The sequence below is a fragment of the Oncorhynchus tshawytscha genome, linkage group LG02, assembly GCF_018296145.1.
Source record: "Oncorhynchus tshawytscha isolate Ot180627B linkage group LG02, Otsh_v2.0, whole genome shotgun sequence".
Taxonomy (NCBI): Eukaryota; Metazoa; Chordata; class Actinopteri; order Salmoniformes; family Salmonidae; genus Oncorhynchus; species Oncorhynchus tshawytscha.
Window position 1 is genome coordinate 25,316,473 of NC_056430.1, and position 16,724 is coordinate 25,333,196.

The 16,724-nt window shown below is 43.1% G+C and overlaps 1 protein-coding gene across 2 annotated transcripts in view; it reads left to right on the plus strand.

Annotated features, from left to right (window-relative positions):
* fhit (fragile histidine triad diadenosine triphosphatase) overlaps positions 1-16,724 on the plus strand; it is a 299,129-nt gene that overhangs the window by 224,338 nt on the left and 58,067 nt on the right. The window lies entirely within an intron of this gene.

Sequence of the window (16,724 nt, forward strand, 5' to 3'; positions counted from 1 at the left end):
CATAGGGCCCTCACAGCTCATCACTAAGCTAAGACCCTTGGACTAAATACCTCCCTCTGCAACTGGATCCTGGACTTCCTAACGGGCCGCCCCCAGGGGGTAAGGGTAGGTAACAACACATCTGCCACGCTGATCCTCAACACAGGGGCCCCTCAGGGGTGTGTGCTCAGCCCCCTCCTGTACTCCCTGTTCACTCATGACTGTATGGCCTGGCACGACTCCAACACCATCATTAAGTTTGCCGATGACACAACAGTAGTAGGCCTGATCACCAACAACGATGAGACAGCCTATAAGGAGGAGGTCAGAGATGTGGTGCTAGGATAACAACCTCTCCCCCAACATGATCAAGACAAAGTAGATGATTGTGGACTACAGGAAAAGGAGGTTCGAGCATGCCCCGATTCTCTACAACGGGGCTGTAGTGGAGCAGGTTGAGAGATCCAAGTTCCTTGGTGTCCACACCACCACGACAGTCGTGAAGAGGGCACAACAAAGCCTAAACCCCCTCAGGAGACTGAAGAGATTTGGCACGGTTCCTCAGATCCTCAAAAAGTTCCACAGCTGCAGAATCACGAGCATCTGGTTGCATCACTGCCTGGTATGGTAACTGCTTGGCCTCCGACCGCAAGGCACTACAGGGGGTAGTGCGCACGGCCCAGTACATCACTGGGGCCAAGCTTCCTGCCATCCAGAGCCGCTATACCAGACGGTGTCAGAGGAAGGCCTGTCACCCTGTCAAAGACTCCAGGCACCCTGTTCATAGACTGTACTCTCTGCTACCGCATGGCAAGCAGTACTGGAGGGCCAAGTCTAGGTCAAAAAATAATTTTTAACAGCTTCTACCCCCAAGCCACAAGACTCCTGAACAGTTACTCAAATGGCTTTACCCAGACTATTTGCATATTCCCCTCACCCTCTTTTATGCTGCTGCTACTCTCTTGTTATTATCTATGCATAGTCACTTTATCTCGACCTACATGTACATATTACCTCAATTACCTCGACTAACCGGTGCCCCGGCACATTGACTTTGTACCGGTACCCATTGTATATAGCCTTGCTACTGTTATTTTACTGCTGCTCTTTAACTATTTGTTATTAAAAAAATGTACTTAACACTTATTTTTCTTATAACTGGTTGGTTAAGGGCTTTTACGTAAGCTTTTCACTGTTGTATTCGGTTCATGTGACAAATACAATTGGATTTGATTTAACCTCTAGTGACACCCCATCCCGGATCCGGGAGCGTAATCATCGACTGACACTAATTAGCATAACGCAACGGACATAAATATTACTAGAAAATATTCCTATTCATGAAAATCACAAGTGAAATATATTGAGACACAGCTTAGCCTGTTGTTAATCACCCTGTCCTCTCAGATTTTCAAAATATGCTTTACAGCCAAAGCAAGACAAGCATTTGTGTAAGTTTATCGATAGCCTAGCATAGCATTATGTCTAGCTAGCAGCAGGTAACTTGGTCACGAAAATCAGAAAAGCAATCAAATTAAATTGTTTACCTTTTGAGCTTCGGATGTTTTCACTCACGAGACTCCCAGTTAGATAGCCAATGTTCCTTTTTTTCCAAAAATATTAATTTTGTAGGCGAAGTAGCTCCGTTTGTTCTTCACGTTTGGCTGAGAAATCGACCGGAAATTGCGGTCACGAAAACGCCGAAAAATATACCAAATTAGCTCCATAATATCGACAGAAACATGGCAAACGTTGTTTAATATCAATCCTCAAGGTGTTTTTTCAAATATCTATTCGATAAAATATCCACCGGGACAATTGGTTTTTCAGTAGGACCGATTGGAAAAATGGCTACCTCTGTATTTTACGCAAGAATCACTCTGAGAGCCATCAGGTGACTACTTACACAATGTATCCGCTTACGGGTATTCTTCAACATAAATGCGTAAAACTACGTCACAATGCTGTAGACACCTTGGGGAATACGTAGAAAAAGTAATCTGGTTGATAGCCCATTCACTGCTCAATAGGGACGCATTGGAACGCAGAGCTTTCAAAACATGAGGCACTTCCAGATTGGATTTCTCTCAGGCTTTCGCCTGCAATATCAGTTATGTTATACTCACGGACAATATTTTTACAGTTTTGGAAACTTTAGAGTGTTTTCTATCCTAAGCTGTCAATTATATGCATATTCTAGCATCTTGTCCTGACAAAATATCCCGTTTTACTTTGGGTATGTTATTTTTCCAAAAATGAAAATACTGCCCCCTAGTCACAACAGGTTTTAAAGCACACCAATAAGAAGAAGAGATTTGCTTGGGCAAAGAAACATGAGCAATGGACATTAGACAGGTGGAAATCTGTCCTTTGGTCTGATGTCCAAATTTGAGATTTTTGGTTCTAACCGCTGTGTCTTTGTGAGACACAGAGTAGGTGAGCGGATTATCTCCGCATGTGTGGTTCCCACCGTGAAGCATAGAGGAGGAGGTGTGATGGTGTGGGGGTGCTTTGCTGGTGATACTGTCAATGATTTATTTAGAGTTCAAGGCACACTTAACCAGCATGGCTACCACGTTATTCTGCAGCGATACACCATCCCATCTGGTTTGCGCTTCATGGGACTATCATTTGTTTTTGAACAGGAAAATAACCCAAAACACACCTCCAGGCTGTGTAAGGGCTATTTGACCAAGGACAGTGATGGAGTGCTGCATCAGATGACCTGGCCTCAACCCAATTGAGATGGTTTGGGTTGAGTTAAAGTGCAGAATGAAGGAAAAGCAGCCAACAAGTGCTCAGCATATGTGGGAACTTCTTCAAGACTGCTAGAAAAGCATTTCTCATGAAGCTGGTTGAGAGAATGCCAAGAGTGTACAAAGTTGTCATCAATGAAAAGGGTGGCTACTTTGAAGAATCTCAAATATAAAATGTATTTTGATTTGTTTGACACTTTTTGGTTACTACATGATTCCATATGTGATATTTCATTGTTTTGATGTCTTCACTATTATTCTACAATGTAGAAAATAGTACAAATGAAGAAACACCTTTGAATGAGTAGGTGTGTCCAAACCTTTGACTGGTACTGTATATGTTGTTTCTATCCTGTCATTGTGTTCTGTCATTGTGTGTTCAACATTTGAATAAAGAATAGCATTCTTACATTTCATATGCTTTCAAACCATATAGGTGGTAACCATTGTCTTCACATCAATAATATAGTGGTTATGGGAGACAGGGATCCTAAAATGGTTTGTTTGCTTCATAGATGATGGATACCCACGCAGACAAGAAACATCTCTCTGGTCTTTAAAGTTACATCAATCTAAACGTTCTCACTTTATATCTTTTCATGTGGGACCTTCCACTGAACAAATTTGCTGTTCACATGTTCTTCCTCTTTTCTCCTGCATCCCAGTTGGCGTGTGGCTGATAGTTACAGAAAAGGCAAATATAACTCAACTGAAAAAGACAGCAATAAAGGAGACTTGAGAGCCATTTCTCGACTTGTGTATGAAGTATATCAGACATCATTCAATTGTATTTGTCATAGCTTGGCGCAGCAGTCTAAGGCACTGCATCTCAGTGTTAGAAGCATCACTACAGACCCTGGTTCGATTCCAGGCTGTATAACAACTGGCTGTGATTGGGAGTCCCATAGGGTGGCGCACAACTGGCCCAGCGTGGTCTGGTTTAGGGTTTGGCCGGGGTAGGCCGTCATTGTAAATAAGAATTTGTTCTTAACTGACTTGCCTAGTTAAATAAAGGTTCAATTAAAAATATATATATAAAACATTACTCCAAAAGGAGATAGGCCTGATTAACATTTGTGTAACCAAATAAAGCAATTATAGATGCATTTGACTATTGTGTACATCATGATACTATAACTCTAAGATTATACTGTACCAGCAAAAAAAGGACATTAGTTCAAACCAGGTATTAAATGTGTATTAGTGAATAGAAGTGGCACAAGTACAAATGTAATCGGCAATATATTTGTTACCAAAATACACAAACATACCTTGCACCTACCACTGCATTTGATCCCTCTAAGCTTCTCCACAATGTACACAAACACAACAGTGCTCTTTAAAACCAAAATCACTTCAGCTAAATGTCACAAATCATAATGTGAATGGATATCCTCCACAGCTTATGAAACCTGGTCAGAAAAAAAATATTTCATACTGAAAGAGATTTATTTGTTGTCACCTCAGTATTTTCCTCCGTGTTCCTGCTTTCGTCAATCCTTCATCTTTGTGCGTCTCCAGATGGGCAAAAACAAAACACAGGGAGACATTTTGTCATCCCTCACAACTGCTTCCACAGAACAAACGGCAGCCAGACAGCCATGCTCCAGTTGTCTGTTATCATCACACAGAAAAAACACACAGAAAACAGACTACTACAACTACTTCTCAACTGTTTGGGTAGAAACAATAACTGCTTAAAGAGTGATGCTGCTTTGTTGATAGCATTTTCCTGGAACAAACAGCACCTGACAGAGTCAAGTAACCCCCGACAATACAAGACCTCAGGATCAGACTTCACAAGACACGTCAAGGACTCATCAAAATGCTCTGCCTGCACTTATTATACAGCTACAATGGATCATATTCCGCTCTACAATCGGATTATTGCTGAATACAACATTTCATGTTCCACAAATTCCCTCAGAGAAATGTTTTATTTAATATGTGGAGCCGTATGATCTCTTTTTGAGCTCCATGTCATCTCTTTGTGAGCACCATGTCTGCTGCAGCCCGTATCTTGAGGATGTTCTGAGTCCAATGATGGACACACCATCTAAACTAGTCAGTAAGACGTGAGCTGAGGGCGTTTCTGAGGGTCTGTGTTCTCCAGAAAACTGAAAGGTGTAATGCTTTGGCAACTCTCTGTCTCCAAGTCACTGGCTTTCCAACTGCTACAGTATAAAAAATGTGGTGGTGAAAAGCAGCCGGTCCTCACTGACAGTCGCTACATCTCATAGGAGAGACAGAGAGATGGAGAATCCACCCGAGTAGTGTGATCTTGTCTTAAAGCCCCCCTGTTTGGAAGTATTTACCACAGATATTGATTTATTCTCATCCCCCATCCCCCCACCCCATCTTTGTTTAATCATATCAGATTTGGAGGTTGGTTCAGCATTGATAGAATTGATTGTCCTAGACAAAACTGACAATTCATGTCCAAGGGTTGTTTCTGAGACTGAATGTTTGTACGTAGAGTGCTTGAATTTAAATTGACCTGACAGAATCCATGTGTATTTGAGAATACATCAAGGGGGGATTGGAAAAACTTTGATTAGTGCTGATGTCGTTTGTAGTCTGTTTGTATTGATGGACCACTTTAATATACATCCCATTATTAAATTTCAGCATGCTTAATTTGATGAAATTCCACTTTGTAAATTAGGCTTTTATATGTCTCTCTATTTTCACTATAAACAATTAGCTCCTTCATTACTGGCAGATCAGAACATAAACTGTTCTGTCTAGAGAAAAAACATCACTACAGCATTTCTGTCTGCGTAATGCTTTGATATGGAACAATAAATCCTACTGTACATTGATTGCTATGTAAATCACGTGTATTTTTTTATACAATACATTCTTAGTTCATTGGAATAGGTGATGTGACAATATTAGGTGTAATTTTTCTTGTCTTTGTGTCCTTGTATAGTCACCTATTGTGAAGATTGAAAGATAAGAAAGTGTATCCATTGTTTCTATTTCATACTTCTATAGGAAAGGTTCACTGGGCGAGCTTTCCCTCAGTTTTCTGATGGTGGTGTAACTATATCTGAAAGCATCATTAAAGCCTTTACACCCATACCCTGGCTGTTTAAAGCCAACCATGATCCTGTAGGGATAAGGAGTTAGAGAAGAGAGTTGCATTTGTTATCCCGAAGAGTCCTAGGGCTTTACTCTACCTTTCTACATTCTCTACATCTATCCATCCAGTGATGTACTCCTAAGAGTGCAGATGTCACAGGATATCGTCTTGGCTTTTTCTTTTTGTTGCGGATCGCTCAGGGCGGCTTACGACTGTCTAATCCTAGCTGACAGTTAAGTGATAATTGCAGAGGTAAGCTTTGCCCAAGACACTTGGTATTGAATGAGAACTGTGCAAGCTATTGACAGGAGAGAGGGGAAATCCTATCTTTAATGATGAAAGCCTGGTAAGCGTGAGAAATCGTATTTCTAGATCTTTCTCCCTGCACCCCCCCCTCAGTCAATCACATGTTGCTGAGGTATAGTGCCTTGTATTCTGAGAGAAGAGCTTATTGAAGATTGAAAAATAAACATTTTAGATTTTCGGTCACAGTTGACATCGCAACCATTGTGTTTTTGAATTGGGATTTGTTTATAGAATCTTTCAATATGACAGATCATCTCTTGAACTCCCACCTATGCATAATACGGACATATCCTGTAAATTGCTTTTCATGCCTCTGACAATGAACTGTATGGATACTCTCATTGAAGACCTGCAGTCAATCTGTCATTAATTAAAGTTTTATGGACTGAATATGAAGTTGCCCAGACCTGCATCTCCCCTAATATTATTATTTATTGTTCAGTTCCGGTATGTTCCAGGCCGGGGGATATCCCTGTCGTAAATCTCCAAAGAGACCCAGCACTTCACTCACCCAAGATGGGTTGGGGTATTTGCAAAGGGGTGTAGTGGCACGCTTGCATGCCCTTGTGTTTAGGTAGAGGTTCTATCTATACCATATATCACTTATACAGCCCCTGGCACAGAAGCGCTAAACCGCTTTCACACGACCCACACACCAGTGTGTGATTTATGTTTGATTGGTATGTTGGAGCTGATTTGATTTTGGCTTTTTTTCTGAACCGGGTCGCACTTTGACTTACAGATTCCATAACAGTGTAAGGTGGATGTGTGATTGATAGAACAATTATATAGCAGAAAATAGAGCTTGATTGGTTCACCAACAGTATATTTTATTATGAGATGATAATGGACTATAAATGTAGGTAATCAGTCAAGCTATAAGAAAAAAAGTGTTGGGTTTGTGAATGGATTGAATGATTGAATTTTTTTTACTCACGTTCTCTATGACAGATGTTTGCAAGGTTCTCTGAACTGAGGCATATTGCTTGAACTCTTGCATGTCTTGTCCAGTCTGAATGCACACAATAAGTGACTCAGCTGGAACCATGCAATCCTTCCTGTATGAAGATCTACAGTCTTAGAAAAAAGGGTTCCAAAATGTTGGGTTCTTCAGGTGTCCCCATAGAATACTTTATGGTTCCATGTAGAACCCGCTGTGGAAAGGGTTCTTCATGGAACCCAAAAGGATTTTACCTGGAACCAAAAGGTGTTATTCAAAGGGTACTCCTATGGGGATAGCCGAAGAACCATTTTAGGTTCTAGATATACACTCTTAAAAAAAAGGTGCTATCTGTTTCCTGCCAATGGCTGTTTTCTCATGAATGGATTAATCATGTGTAGAATAGACTCATGCACACACAGTACTACAATACCTGTCAAATAGCCCGACGGAGGGTATTAAAATGAAATTCAGTTGTTTTTTTCTTTCCTTTCCTTCCCTGTTGTTTTTGTGTTGCCTCAAAGTATGTATGTTTTAGACTGGATGTTAAAATGAGCAGACATTTTGTGCCAGAGGCAGCCTCTGCATAGCACAACAAGGCTTTGTTCTTCTGAAACATGATGGGTAGCACTTATTTCTCTACCATTCTCCCATTGTCTCTGCACTGCCAGTCAGCATTGAGTCTTCCATGCCTATACCCACTCATTGGCAGTGTATACACACCTCTCTCTGCTGCTGTTAGCTTACTGCTCTATTACAGCCAATACCCCATTTTACAAAAGAACACATTGAAAAAAAGGGAAAGGTAGTAATGATACAGACAAGTCTATTGTTTACAAATAAATAGTGGTTGGCTATTCAATGTGGCGTCACAATTCAAACTATCAGCTCACCTTGCAGTGCTTTTGCAGAACAATGGGTGAGCTGTCTGGAAAATTATTTCAATACATTAGTGTGAATAGATATGTTTAGAATTTCCCAATGACTGAACAAAGAAAGTGACAGTTGGAGGCATGTTGGGCTCATTTTAGAGGATTGTGATTGGTTCTGGGAATGTTTTCTCATGAGGTAAGCAGCAAATCCTGTACAATCCCAGGCTTTGCTTACATCATCTGCTTCTCTCCATATGCTCACCCTGTCTCAGCCCTTCTTTCAGATCTCAGGCTCTCTCACATATCATAAATTTCCACATTCACTGTAACACCAAACTCCCCCATCCAAGTCTACCATCCACATCTACAGTAAGTGTCTTATTCTTTAAGCCTTGTAAGAAATGAGCATCCACTCACAAAACCACCGGAGACACCACTACATTCACTGCCTCAACTCTTGCAGTAAACATCTCCATCCAACGAAAAATAACACATTCTGGAATAAAGTGCCCCTTGCCAACGCGACAGGGGGCCATACTTTTTACAGAACACATCAAGAGCTCTCCAGCCTAAACAGGATGCAATGTTATATTTCTACCATTGGTCTTCCCATTTTTCTCCCTGTAATCATCATGTGTGGAGGATGGTGTTGTTGAGGCCAGGGCATGTGTCCATTAAAGTGGGAATCAGGGCCTTGGACCTTCCAAAGAATGAATGGTCCCATTAACCTCATGGGCTCTCCTGACTGTCCTGACAGCATACCACTGGAAAAGGGGATTACATCTTTACTTTTCTTCTTGAGGAGAGTATTGAGAGACATCCTTGAATTGTGATCCAGCAGGGCCTTGGTTGTTGAGCAGTCCTGCTGTGAAGGGTTAAAGGTGGACACAATATTTTCTTTGGAGAGCATTTGAACAATGTTGCCTGTACCCATGTCTGTCCAGGTCTCCTGAATGTTGCCTGTACCCATGTCTGTCCATGTCTCCTGAATGTTGCCTGTACCCATGTCTGTCCATGTCTCCTGAATGTTGCCTGTACCCATGTCTGTCCATGTCTCTGGAGTTGTTTCTGGTATGCTCTTTTGTCTCTCTCTATTTTTGAATAGTAACTTTGATTATTGATATTGATACAACATGAAGGACAGACATCTTTCTATCCCCAATGTTTTCTGTGCCCTCTAACAACAATGTGCAAGCAGCCTATGTTTGTGTCAATCATCTCATGGACACAGATGTGGCTAGAATGACAGCCCAGACATAGTCCTCTTTTTACTTTCCACCAGACTCCCCCATCATAGTCCAGTGACAGTACACTGTGTACAGTATATGCTACTGTATTCTCATGACAGTGTCTGACCAATCTGATTAAATCAAATAACACATTTTGAAGAGGGGGGGGGGTGGCTATTTGAGTACAATGTCCCAGGGTGGTCTCTGGCAGACTGGCAGAACTCCCAGCTCTGTGGGGAAGGGTTGAGGGGAGGCATGGCAGCATCCCTCCCTGTTCCTCACCCTCGCATCCCTCCCTGTTCCTCATTTCACATAAGTCAGCTTTTAATTCAATGTTTTTGTTTTTCATTCCTATTGGTGTGGAGGCTTGTGTGTTTAGAAGGGTATACAGTGCAGCAAGCTGCTGAGGGTTTGGAGCGGAGCATGTTGAAACGGAGCCTCGTCGTATCTCTTTGACAACAACACTGTGAGTGTCAGGGCAATATCGCAGCTATGAGATTGAGTTCAAGTTTATTCTATTAAGTGTTGAAGTAATGATTTATTTTCAGTGTCCCAGCTGTAACTCAGCTGAAAAGCTGCGTAAATATTTGATGAAAAGTAACTCATAAGCTTTGATTAGAGGAATTTGGGTTTCAATAAAACCCAATTCCAAAGCACGGAGATGTTTTCAATAACGACTGCACATAGTAATTAAACCCAATGAGTTTGTGTCCTCCCGCCTCACAGATACGGCAGAGAAGAAACCGAAATAAAGAGAGCTGTGTTGTTCAGTCTTCAGAGAAACACTCATATCCTTTCATTGCTCTGTTAGTCTCTCCTGTGTTGCTGAACAGAGTCTAGTTCTTGGGTAGATTGATTTGGTTAAAAAAAAGAGCCCTCTTCAGAAATGAATCCCTTTGTCAGCAGATCCATGCCACTTTGGAGGGGTGAAGGGTGATGGGGGTTGTTTAGGCACAGCTGTAATCAGGAAGACAGACCAAGTTGTTGCCGCGGTGATGGATCCCCTTGTTTTGGCAGCCCTATTTCTGAGCTGTGGAGGCACTTTGATTCATTCAAAGCCTGCTGTGTTCATCTCAGACCAGGTATATGTCAGAAGGTTTGTGTGTGGGTTTGCAGTGTATGTGCAGGTGTGTGTGTGCTCCCCCACACCCAACTGAAGCCTTGACCTCCAGCCCCACACCATTTGCAGGGTCACACTGCGCACAAATCTGTATTTGTTATGTTAGATGTCATTACTCTTGATGTCATTTTAATTTCTCAGACTGTGTAAAATGCAACTGGATCATATCTCTCTTGGCTTAATCATGGGATTTGTGATCCAATTGTGTAGTGCCGTTATTTATTTATCCGGCTACTCAATTTTCCCACCGCATATTGAAAAGGGAGGGGGCTTCAGGATGTGGAGGGGGGTGACAGTGTCGGGTGGGGGCTGGTGTCGAAGGGGCTGATTCTCATAGACCCAGACAAAGTCGATGTCACAGTAGAAAATGATAACGTTTGGGGGCAGATGTTTTCCCGAAAGAAATGATTGCATTTGCAATGTAAAACCAATCTACATGCCTTGTTCTTATTATATGCACTGCGACCTCAGGAGTGAATCAGATGAAAGCAGTCAAATAACTGTTATGACAGATAATAATGGGATCAGAATGGGGTTTCTCGCCCGGGCCCCAGTCCCCGGTCCCCATCTGTGGAGCCTGGAGAATGAGTGTGCCCCCCTGGCCAGCCTCCGCTGAGAGATTGAGATTGGATTGGCTTAGGCAGAGCCATACGGACTCCATCTCACCTGTGGGATGCTGTAGAGGGTAATGAAGCCCCTGGCACACAAGGACAATGTGTGTTGGGTTGGCCTGCAGTAAAAACATGCACTGGTATTGTGCTGATTCGACTGAAGATAATGCTTAGGTTATGTTTATATTCAACCCACAGCAGGTAGCCAATGCATACTAGAAGATCCCCACACAGTGGAAAGATGTGTTGGGCTAGCAGAGAGCGAAGATGTGTGTGTAGTCTGCACACAGTGAAAATGAGTGGTGGGTTAGCTCACCGTTAAAATATATGTAAGATACTCTTTAAAGTTTTCGGAAGATGGTCAGGGACTCAGCTGTCCTGACATTAGGGGGAAGATTGTTCCACCATTGGGGTGCCAGAACAGAGAATATATTGGACTGGGCTAAGTGGGAGCTGCCCTACCGTCGGGTTGGGAGGGTCAAAAGACTAGAGGTGGCAGAACAGAGTGCTCAGGTTGGGGTGTATGGTTTGACAATACCCTGGAGGTAGGGAGGGGCAGTTCCTTTTGCTGCTTTGTAGGCAATCAACAGGGTTTTGAAGATGATGTGAGCTTCGACTGGAAGCCAGTGGAATGTGCAGGGGAGCGGGGTGACATGGGAGAACTTGGTAAGGTTGAACACCAGGAATGCTGTGTCCTTCTGAATAAGTTGCAGGGTTTGAAGGCACAAGCGGGGAGCCCAACCAACAGAGAGTTGCAGTAGTCTAGACGGGAGAGGATTAGTACCTATTCCGCTTCCTGTGTGAGAAAAGATTGTACTCTACAGATGTTGTAGAGCATGAACATGCGAGTCACTGCTTTGATGTTTGCAGAGAATGATAGGGTCTTGTCCAAGGTCATGCCAAGGTTCTTTGCACTCTGGGAGGGGGACATTGTGGAGTTGTCAACCTTGGAGCTGGCAGGCCTTCCCCGGGTGGAAGAGCAGCTCCATCTTGTTGAGGTTGAGCTTGAGGTGGTGGGCCGACATCCAAGCTGAGATGTCTGCCAGGCACTCAGAGATGTGTGTCGCCATCTGGGTGTCTTAATCGGCCAAAGAGAATAGTAGTTGAGTGTAATTCGCATAGCAATGATAGGAGAGCCCATGTGAGGATATGACAGAGCCGAGAGACTTGGTTTTAAGAGAAAAGAGGAGAGAGCCTAGAACCGAGCATGCGGTGCAGACACAGATCCTCTCCATGCCACCTAGTAGGAGCGACATGTCAGGTAGGATGCAATCCAGGAGTATGCAGAGCCTGAGAAGCCTAGCCCTGAGAGGGTGGAGAGGAGGAGCTGATAGATAACAGTTTTGAAGGCAGTGGATATATCTAGGATGATGAGAACAGAGGAGAGAGTCAGCTTTGGCAGAGCGGAGAGCCTCAGTGACATGGAGGAGAGCGGTCTCAGTTGCGTGAGAACCAAAATTGGTTCTGTAAAAGTTCCCAGAACATTTGCGGCAAGTGTTATAGTAACACAAAAACTGTCCAGCTGTGCTGATGATTATACAAGGTTTCCAGAGATGGTCTGGATAAGTGAGGAGGGGATGGGGTCAAGTGGGAAGGTTGTCGTGCGCCTGGACATCACTAGTCACAGGATTTAATCTGAAAAGAGAGAGGAGAAAGAGGTCAAGGTGTAGGGTAGTTCTGTGGACTCAGTAGTACCGGAGCGCCAAGTCTAGGTCCAAAAGGCTTCTAAACAGCTTCTACCCCCAAGCCATAAGACTCCTGAACAGCTAAAGAAATGGCTACCCAGACTATTTGCATTGCCGCCCCTCCCCTTTCACACTGCTGCTATTCTCTGTTTATTATCTATGTATAGTCACTTTAACTCTACCTACATGTGCCCCCGCACAATTGACTCTGTACCGGTACCCCTGTATATGGCCTCCACATGACATGACTCTGTACCGGTACCCCTGTATATAGCCTCCACATTGACTCTGTACCAGTACCCCTGTATATAGCCTCCACATTGACTCTGTACCAGTACCCCTGTATATAGCCTCCACATTGACTCTGTACCGGTACCCCTGTATATAACCTCCACATTCACTCTGTACCAGTACCCCTGTATATAACCTCCACTTTCACTCTGTACCGGTACCCCTGTATATAACCTCCACTTTCACTCTGTACCAGTACCCCTGTATATGGCCTCCACATTCACTCTGTACCGGTACCCCTGTATATGGCCTCCACATTCACTCTGTACCGGTACCCCTGTATATAGCCTCCACATTCACTCTGTACCAGTACCCCTGTATATAGCCTCCACATTCACTCTGTACCGGTACCCCTGTATATAACCTCCACTTTCACTCTGTACCGGTACCCCTGTATATAACCTCCACATTCACTCTGTACCGGTACACCTGTATATAGCCTCCACATTCACTCTGTACCGGTACCCCTGTATATAGCCTCCACATTCACTCTGTACCGGTACCCCTGTATATAACCTCCACATTCACTCTGTACCGGTACCCCTGTATATAGCCTCCACATTCACTCTGTACCGGTACCCCTGTATATAGCCTCCACATTCACTCTGTACCGGTACCCCTGTATATAACCTCCACATTCACTCTGTACCGGTACCCCTGTATATAGCCTCCACATTCACTCTGTACCGGTACCCCTGTATATAACCTCCACATTCACTCTGTACCGGTACCCTTGTATATAGCCTCCACATTCACTCTGTACCGGTACACCTGTATATAACCTCCACATTCACTCTGTACCGGTACCCCTGTATATAGCCTCCACATTCACTCTGTACCGGTACACCTGTATATAGCCTCCACATTCACTCTGTACCGGTACCCCTGTATATAGCCTCCACATTCACTCTGTACCGGTACCCCTGTATATAACCTCCACATTCACTCTGTACCGGTACACCTGTATATAGCCTCCACATTCACTCTGTACCGGTACCCCTGTATATAACCTCCACTTTCACTCTGTACCAGTACCCCTGTATATGGCCTCCACCCTCTGTACCGGTACCCTATATAGCCTCCACATTCACTCTGTACCGGTACCCCTGTATATAACCTCCACATTCACTCTGTACCGGTACACCTGTATATAGCCTCCACATTCACTCTGTACCGGTACCCTGTATATAACCTCCACATTTCACTCTGTACCGGTACCCCTGTATATAACCTCCACATTCACTCTGTTCCGGTACCCCTGTATATAACCTCCACATTCACTCTGTACCGGTACCCCTGTATATAACCTCCACATTCACTCTGTACCGGTACCCCTGTATATAACCTCCACATTCACTCTGTACCGGTACACCTGTATATAGCCTCCACATTCACTCTGTACCGGTACCCCTGTATATAACCTCCACATTCACTCTGTACCGGTACCCCTGTATATAGCCTCCACATTCACTCTGTACCGGTACCCCTGTATATAGCCTCCACATTCACTCTGTACCGGTACCCCTGTATATGGCCTCCACATTCACTCTGTACCGGTACACCTGTATATGGCCTCCACATTCACTCTGTACCGGTACACCTGTATATGGCCTCCACATTCACTCTGTACCGGTACCCCTGTATATAACCTCCACATTCACTCTGTACCGGTACCCCTGTATATAACCTCCACATTCACTCTGTACCGGTACCCCTGTATATAACCTCCACATTCACTCTGTACCGGTACCCCTGTATATAGCCTCCACATTCACTCTGTACCGGTACCCCTGTATATAGCCTCCACATTCACTCTGTACCGGTACACCTGTATATGGCCTCCACTTTTTTTATTCATCTATTTTTTACTTAACACATATTTTTTCTTAAAACTGCTTTGTTGGCTAAGGGCTTGTAAGTAACCATTACATTATTGAATGATTATTGAATGAGGTGCGGATGTCAAAATCAAATCAAATCAAATTGTAGTTGTCACATACACGTGTTTAGCAGATGTCATCAAGCCTTTTTATGATATCTGATTTCATTCCAGTGTGCTGCACATGAAAAGGGTAGCAAACTGATCATTAGTGCCGCTGTTTCTGACTCGTGAGATGAATGGCGCCCAGACACAGCCATTATGCCATGAAACACAAGGATGTAATCATCCTCTCCAAACGCTGCAGGATGCTGTTTTATGTTTGGTTTTGGACTAGGATGTCTCTTTCATTTCTATTGCCTGTGGACAAGTTTTTGAATATTTTTCACATCAGTGATTCAACACTTTAGATGTTATTTTTCTCATATATCTGGCCTGCACATGAAGTCAATGTGACAACTCTTGATCTTTCATAATGGTCCAGTTCTTCATATGAAAGTATATTTGGTATAGTGGATTGCTATGCTTGACTTTCATTAAGATTCAACTCTGCTGTCTGTCTCCACAAATTATATCTGCCACGGTGCAATAGAATATGGAAATCATTTTTGATTACTTGATGCCTGTAATCAAGACATGTCTGGCTGTAAAGTGATTTTTGAATCAAAAGGCGAGACATGGGAGCAATAACAAAATTTGATCCAGAATGTTATATTTTGATTGCTTATTTGAAAGTTATTTTCAAGCAAGAAGTGAACATACATCATGAATTCTATGTTCCAGGTTTTGTTCTCAGTCATGTCAGTCTGTTACACACTATCCTATCTCGAGTTTCCCATTTTTGATTTTGTGAAAATATCAATCTTAAGGTGCATTTTTTTTCTTGCTGTTCTTATTTTCCCTTGATCTCTCCTTAATTGTTGGCTCCTGTTTCTCAGAGAACTGTTTCCCGGATAGTGTTGTCAGCACACTGTTATTGATCCAATGACCCGAGTCTGAAGGAAAAATGTCCTTCAGCCTTTGGACATTTTCTCTCAAAGTCCTTCCACCTGTCATCAACACGTCTCGCTTTAGTAACAAAGCTTGATTACTTTCCAGTGTGCAATTGCACTGAGATGTGTGGATTGTGAGAATTTCTGTGAAATATGTTTCATGACCTTTATAACTCAGCTGAAATTGATCATTTTTGGTCCCTGACAAAACATCCCCATGCACTTAAGTTGTAAAAGGTATGAACATGGCAGTTTTCTCTATTTTAGTTACTTCAAAGCCAGAATACTGATAATAAATGAGTCTGCTTTCAATCCCCTTGCCTATGCTATTTAATAGGAACTTTATAATGGGTTTGTAAATGGCTTGTACATACACTACATGACCAAAAGTATGCGGACTCCTGCTCGTCAAACATCTCATTCAAAATCATGGGCATTAATATGGAGTTGGTCCCCCCTTTGCTGCTATAACAGCCTCCACTCTTCTGGGAAGGATTTCCACTAGATGTTGGAACATTGCTGCGGAGACTTGCTTCCATTCCACAAGAGCAGTAGTGAGGTCAGGCACCGATGTTGGGCAATTAGGCCTGGCTCACAGTCGGCGTTCCAATTCATCCCAATGGGGTTAGATGGGGTTGAGGTCAGGGCTTTGTGCAGGCTAGTCAAGTTCTTCCACACCGATCTCGACAAAACATTGCTGTATGGACCTCGCTTTGTGCACGGGGGCAGTAACAGAAAAGGACCTTCCCCAAACTGTTGCCACAAAGTTGGAAGCACAGAATAGTCTAGAATGTCATTGTTCTGCCAGCTTTTTGTTGAGTTTGTTTGTATAAATATTGGTTGTTTATATTTCACATAGCTCTCAAATGTTTTTCAACACCTTTCGCAACCAAGTCTCAATGTATACTTTGTATGGCTAGAGGAAACAAAATATTTGGTAAAAACTATGGTGTTTTTTCTCTATATGAGACCAATGTTA